Source organism: Octopus bimaculoides, chromosome 4, assembly GCF_046866305.1.
Source record: "Octopus bimaculoides isolate indiv1 chromosome 4, ASM4686630v1, whole genome shotgun sequence".
Taxonomy (NCBI): domain Eukaryota; kingdom Metazoa; phylum Mollusca; class Cephalopoda; order Octopoda; family Octopodidae; genus Octopus; species Octopus bimaculoides.
The window spans coordinates 122,553,122-122,560,621 of record NC_142931.1 but is presented as its reverse complement, the minus strand read 5'-3'; the positions used below and the strand labels follow the sequence as shown (position 1 = coordinate 122,560,621).

At 37.5% G+C, this 7,500-nt stretch overlaps 1 protein-coding gene and 1 long non-coding RNA gene across 3 annotated transcripts in view; one reads left to right on the top strand and one right to left on the bottom strand.

The window, feature by feature from the left end:
• LOC106868125 (uncharacterized) overlaps nucleotides 1-4,463 on the bottom strand; it is a 48,224-nt gene extending 43,761 nt beyond the window's left edge. The window contains exon 1 of the mRNA XM_014913257.3: nucleotides 4,313-4,463. The gene's annotated coding sequence lies outside the window, so the exon portion shown is untranslated. The remainder of the gene's footprint in view (nucleotides 1-4,312) is intronic.
• LOC106868127 (uncharacterized) overlaps nucleotides 1-7,500 on the top strand; it is a 21,226-nt gene that overhangs the window by 3,468 nt on the left and 10,258 nt on the right. The window lies entirely within an intron of this gene.

Sequence of the window (7,500 nt, the reverse complement as noted above, 5' to 3'; positions counted from 1 at the left end):
AAGTGATTTTAAATTCTCAAACGCAGGATAATGCTAATGATATAGCCTGAACAGAATTAACTACCCCTATTTTGCAGAAAATTGTGTAGGTGGCCAGCTATGTATGTATGTATGTATGCATGCGTTTTCTTTGAGTTTAATCTAAGTTCTTCTTGAGAGAGTTCAACCCTGTTGATAGCAAAGCAACAAGACCTTTTGAGTTAAGAGAGTTCCCGGTGTTTGTAAATGTGTGGTTGAATTGGCATGTTGGTTGAACTGTCGATGCATACATCCAGATATGTGCATCAATTCACATAAGAATCTCGTATGGAGAATTTCTGGAATATCTTACAAATCTTCACCGTGCCACTAGTAGGTTTTTGTGTAATCTTATTGGTACATAATCTAATGCACCTATGATGGTAGGTACAAATGACAATTTATAGTCAGGGTACAAGAGTAGTAAGTTTCGCATTAATTCGCGATAAATGTTCTCTTTTCCCAGGACATTTGATTGTACAGGGTGTCCACAAGGTCTAGCTACATGGAGTATATAAAATCATAACATAAACAATTAAATATAAGAAATAATAATTTCTTAAAGTATGTGTTAATCCCCATGTGGGTACATGGTGTAAATAAAATGATAACTTAAATAATTAAATATAAGAAATAATAATTTCTTCAATTCAAATTACGATAAACGTAAACAAACAAACGAAGTTTGCTTTTAGAAGCGTTGAGATGTCTTAGAAAGTTAAAGAAGTGATTTTAAATTCTCAAACGCAGGATAATGCTAATAATATAGCCCGAACAAGATAAACTACCCCTATTTTGCAGAAAAAAGTGTGGACGGCCAGCCATGAGACTGGTCACCCACAATTTCTTTAAGTATGTGTTAATCCCCATGTACCCAGACTTTGTGGACACCCTGTATATTCACTTCTGCTGAGCAACTAACCACTACAACACTGCATGACTTTTGCTCTCTGTCTCATAGGACAATATCAGGACTGTTATGTTTGCACCAAATTGAGGTTTTTATTGGGGTGTTTCGCCAGTATTCCTTGTTTCTAAAGGTCTGAATACCTTCTGGTTCTGACATATCTTTGATGTATACATCAAAGCAGTCCTTCATACGAATTGCATTGTAAATAGTCTTTGCAACTATATCATGCCTCAGGGCCAGGTAGTGTCTTGTAGAAACTTTGGGGCAATTGCTGATGATGTGGGTATCTTCCACAGTCATAGCAGAGCCGACATTTTTTTTTATCACAACGTGGAGGTTTGGCGGTATATTTGTCACTTTTGTTTATCAGGAATTTAATAGCTATCTCCTGTTACTATGTATGTATGTATGTATGTATGTATGTATGTATGTATGTATGTATGTATGCATGTCTGTGTGTGTGTATGTGTGACTGTCTGTCTATGTATGTATGTATGTATGTAATTATGCATGTAGTGTGTGTGTGTGTATGTATGTATCTGTGTATGTATGTATGCATGTAATTATGCATGCATGCAGTGTGTGTGTATACATGTATGTATGTATCTGTGTATGTATGTATGTATGTATGTATGTAAACGATCGTCTGATAGTGTGACGTCTAATATTCGGAGCGATTTTGAAGGATTTAATAGTGTACCGTATATGCGAAGGTGGCGATTGTGTTTTACAAAAGTATTTCTTTGATACGAATAGCGATTGTTTTTGTTTGAGTTATTGCAGAACACTAGATTGCCATTTTCCCATGAGATGATTTCTCCCAATATTCCAGTTTGCGGCAGTTATGTATATCCATCGTTATCTATATAGGTTGCATATGATGATGAATGAGTGCGTCTTATTAATCATAATGTTATCAGAATGAAAGCATGAACTATCATTCACATATCCCGGCATGCGTGTAGTTTAGAATAATGTTGCAGTCAGTCAGTCAGGTAGTCAGTCAATTAAAAGAATTTTATAAAAGAATAAAGTTTCGTTTTCAGTTTTCTGTTTTACTTCTGTTATGTCATAAAGACTGAAAGGCCAGGTACTATAGTACTTGACCTATTAGAAAATATCTAACGCATTGTTGTGAGAATCTAATGTGTTTTAGTGAAAATCTAACGCATTTTAGTGAAAGTCTAACGTTTCAGTGAAAATCTATCGCATTTTAGTGAACATATAACGCATTTTAGTGAAAATCTAACACGCTTTAGTGAAAATCCAATAAAACGGAATTTATATTTGATTTATGCTTTACAAAATTATCTCGTCTGAAAAACAGCAATAGTCATCAGATAATCGTGTATTTCTTATGCATTGAATTATAAAAGTTTTGTCAATGACTCTCCTGCAATTTTAGGCATAATATAATATGTTATTTTCACACACACACACACACGGACGCGTACACACACACATGTATGTATACGACGGTCTTCTTTCAGTTTCTGTCTACCAAATCCATTCACAAAGCTTTAAACAGCCCAAGGCTATAAAAGAATACACTTGTCCAAGATACCAGGCAGTGGGCTGAACCTGGAACGATGTGGCTGGGAAGCAAATTTCTTACCACACAGCCACGCCTGCTACTATATGAATGTATTTAATAACCTGTTGGCGACCATATCGCTATAGAAATGCTTAAAGTGGTGGACTGGCACTGAGAATGTCGAGCAAAATTCCTTGCAGTACTTGTTCCGGCTCCTACGTCGCGAGTTCAAACCCTGCCGAGGTCGGATTTGCCTTTCATCCCCGCTCTCGGGTTCGATAAAATAACATAACCGTTAAGCATTGGGATCGATGTTATTGATTAAATCCCTCTCTTCAGAATTACTAGCCTTCTGTTTACATGTGAAATCGATGATCACAAAAAATATCTATAAATTTGGCACAAGGTCAGCGATTTTTTAGGGCACAAAGGCACCAAGTACATTGTCTCCAGTACTCAATTGGTACTTATGGTATCGACACCGAAAGGGTGTTAACTTCGGAGGGATTTAAACTCAAAATGTGGTAATCTTTCAGGTTAGGGTATTTAAAAAGGTAAATAAAAATGAAGCCTAAATGACGGCATCCACACTAACGAAGTGATTGTGCACCAGGAGAACTTTGTAGATCACATAAATGAGGACGTCCACACGCAAAGTGTGGAGAATATGTGGATGCGGGTGAAAAGAAAATTACGGCGACGATTTGGAACGTCGGACAATTTGTGTCATATTTACACGAATTCATATGGAGGAATTCTGCCCCCCCCCACTACCAAAGACTTTCGTTCACTTTTTGGTGGCTATAGCCCAGGTCTACGTTGCCTTATTTATCCCACCCTTGATATTTCCCCTAAATGCCCTAAACTGAAAGATTACGCAGAATGTTAACAGCCAGAGGAAATGCCGCAGGGTAGCATTTTTCCCGGCGCTTTGACGATGCTGTTAGCTCGTTGCCTTAACAACAACAACAACAATAACAGCAACTCTTTTTACTATAGGCACAAGGCCTGAAATTTTTGGGGAGCGGTATATCGACTACATCGACCCAGAGTACTCAACTGGCACATATTTGATCGACCCCGACGACGACGACGAAGACGACGATGACGACGACGACGACGAAGACGATAACGACGACGAAGACGATAACGATGACGACGACGACGACGACGAAGACGACGACGACGACGAAGACGATAACGACGACGACGACGACGACGACTACGACGATGACGACGAAGACGATGACGACGACGACGACGACGATGACGACGACGACGACGATGACGACGACGATGACGACGAAGACGATGACGACGACGATGACGACGATGACGACGACGACGAAGACGACGACGACGATGACGATAACGATGACGACGACGAAGACGACGACGACGATGACGACGACGACGAAGACGACCACGACCACCATCACCACCAACAACAACAACAAAATAACAATAATACTAATAATCTGGAGGGTTTTAGTGAAATAACTTTTCTTTCATTATCGAGTTAATGTTTGAAACATAACAGAAAGTTCATATAAAAAGACGAGGGTACTAGAGTCTCACTCGAGTTAGTAGTGAAAGAAATTAAACACAATTATTTTTATACTTATTACAACCACACCAATTCGGACCCATTCATATATAGTCTCTTCGTTTGTCCCCACTTGAAAAATTATCGAAAATTATACATGAAAAATGGCAAATAATCAAAATACTTGGAGGAAAATAACCGTTGTTTTTACAAATCAGTATAAACGAATCACGTCTTCAGTGATACAATAATAATAATTATTAATATAGATATATATTGAAACAAATAATTACTAAGTACATACTGAGAATAACGTCATTTCGGAGAGACTGATGCACACGAGGGATTTTCTCTTGGCTCTAACACTTAAAGTAAACTATTTGTAAAGTTATCTATGAGCAAAGAGGTAATAATAGAAACGTGGTTTTTCCCAAAAGAAATAAGGACAATAAACTAGGTGTCAAAGGGAGATAACTACATTTAAATCGCATTCCGAAATAACGACTTCTCTTTCTCTAATCTCTCTCTCTCTCTCTCGCTCTCTCTCTCTCTCGCTCGCTCTCTCTCTCTCTCTCTCTCTCTCTCGCTCGCTCTCTCTCTCTCTCTCTCTCTCTCTCTCTCTCTCTCTCTCTCTCTTTCTCACTCTTTCTTCATACATAGATACACACGCGCGCTCAAACACACACATTTGGCGCGTGTGTGTGCACAAGCAAATGCTAGAGCTGTGTATTAAGATATTTTACCTTATTCAATTCACAGAAAATTTCGATTCACACATACACCAATTACAAAGAATACGGAGACCGCTTGGGTTATGTACCCCTATATGCTCATATAACACACACATACACACACACACACACACACACACACACACACACAAACACACACACACACACACACATACATATATATATAAATATGTATATATATATATAAATATGTATATATATATACATATATATATATATATACACATACAAATAATGTATACACATATACACATATGCACATAATATATATATATATATATATATATATATATATATATATATATATATATATATATATATAATTTACAACCGACGTTGGTGTGTTTACGTCCTTGTAACTTAATGGTTCAGCAAAACACCGATAGAATAAGAACTAGGCTAACGAAGGATTCGTCCTAGGGTCGATTTGTTTGACTTAAAAAAAGGCGGTGCTCCAGCATGACCGTAGTCAAATGACTGAAACGAATAAAAGAATGAAATATATATATATATATATATAATTTATATGATCATCGATTTCACATGTAAACAGAAGGCTAGTAATTCTGAAGAGAGGGATTTAATCAATAACATCGATCCCAATGCTTAACGGTTATGTTATTTTATCGAACCCGAGAGCGGGGATGAAAGGCAAATCCGACCTCGGCAGGGTTTGAACTCGCGACGTAGGAGCCGGAACAAGTACTGCAAGGAATTTTGCTCGACATTCTCAGTGCCAGTCCACCACTTTAAGCATTTCTATAGCGATATGGTCGCCAACAGGTTATTAAATACATTCATATAGTAGCAGGCGTGGCTGTGTGGTAAGAAATTTGCTTCCCAGCCACATCGTTCCAGGTTCAGCCCACTGCCTGGCATCTTGGACAAGTGTATTCTTTTATAGCCTTGGGCTGTTTAAAGCTTTGTGAATGGATGGTAGACAGAAACTGAAACGAATAAAAGAATGAAATAATACATATATTTCAACGACACAGTTAACAACTCGGTGTCTTATTAAAAATATTGTAAATAGACTCGAAGCTTCACTGTTTTAACTTGACAACCTTCTGACTGAATATATTATTTTGAAATTTTGATTTTGGTACAAGGTTAGCAATTTTGAAGAAAGAGGGAAGCAGCTTATATCGACTCCACTGCTCGGCCGGTACTCATTTTATCGACGCCGAAACTCAAAAACGTAAAAAGCTTGAAGAAATGCCACGAAGCATTTTTTCAAGCGCAATAACGACTCTGCCAACTCTCAAGATTCTGGTAACTTAATAAATAACTTAATAAATAATGGCGGGCTAGCGTTTGTACGCAAATCTTTTTCAAATCACGTCTGTCTATTGGCTGATGTATGTTGTAATACATAGTGAATAATGGAAAAAGTGGTGTCTACAAAATATAGAAAAATAAATGGAAGGAAAAGAAAGATTAAAATCTGGGTTATTTTGATGCAACATTTTCAGTTGAATTTCAACTAATTTTTAGTTTAATTTAATAGAATTAAAAAAAAAAATACGAGGGGGTGCTGAAAAGTTCTTGGCTCTAAGGGTGTTGTGAAAGGCCTGGTTGGAAGCTCAACCTTCCGAGAAAAACTGAAGGACCTCTGCAATAAGTGTGTGAATATCAGAGGGGAATATGTTGAAAAAAAAAAATTCTAATTAACTGATCCTCCTGTATTTTCTTTTACTTAAAGCCAGGAGCTTTTCAGCACCTACCTCGTATGTCACTGTAAGCACGGCAACATTGAGTTCTGTTAGTAACCCCCCCCCCCCCCCCCAAAAAAAAACTCATATCATAAACCGTACATATAAACGTTGTTTCAACACAGCAGTTCGTTAAGGCGACGAACTGGTGGAATCGTTACCGGGCGGGATGCTAACCAGCATTTCGTCTGCCATTACGCTCTGCGTTCAAATTCTGCTGATGTTAATTTCACCTTTTTTTGGGGTCGATAAAAATACAAGTACCAGTTGATATCTGGGGTCGATGTAATCGACTTAACCTTTTTCCCAGGAATTTCTGGCCTCATGCCAAAATATCAAAGCAATATTAAAGTAATTTCCTGTATCTACCTGATCAAAATAATAATAAATCAGCATCGGTAAAATAAGTAACAGTTAGAGTGGATCCAACTGGTTATACAACATCTCATAAAACTTTGAGGTCTTGTGCGGCAATGTGTGGGTCGATAAAAGGCAGTGGATCGGTAGAATTATAGAGAGTCGAAAAAATGCAATGCTATATTTCTTCTGGTTCGTTACATTCTGAGTTCAAATATTACGGAGGTCAACTTTGTCTTTCATCCTTTCGGGGTCGATAAAATACTGTTCCAGTCACACACTAGTAATAAACTCTTCCCCATCCTCAAAACAACTGGTTTTGTGTCTAAAATAGAAACAATTATCATTAAAAAGGGGGCTGAATTCTAATCTTTGCCTTTCATCCTTTCATGGTCAATAAAGTAAAGTACCAAATCACACACTGGGGGTGGGGTCAATGTAATCGATTGTTACCTCCCATCAAAACTGCTGACCATATGCCTAAATTATTATTATTATAAAATGCATTTGAGTCCTAATCTCACCGAAGTCAACTTTAACATTCATCCCTTCAGAGTCGACAAAATAAAGCGCATAACTAGTACTGAGACCGATTTAATAGTCTAAGCACTGCCACTAATTTTCAGGACTTGTGCTTACATTAGAAATAATCTCTGTATAATAATAGGTGA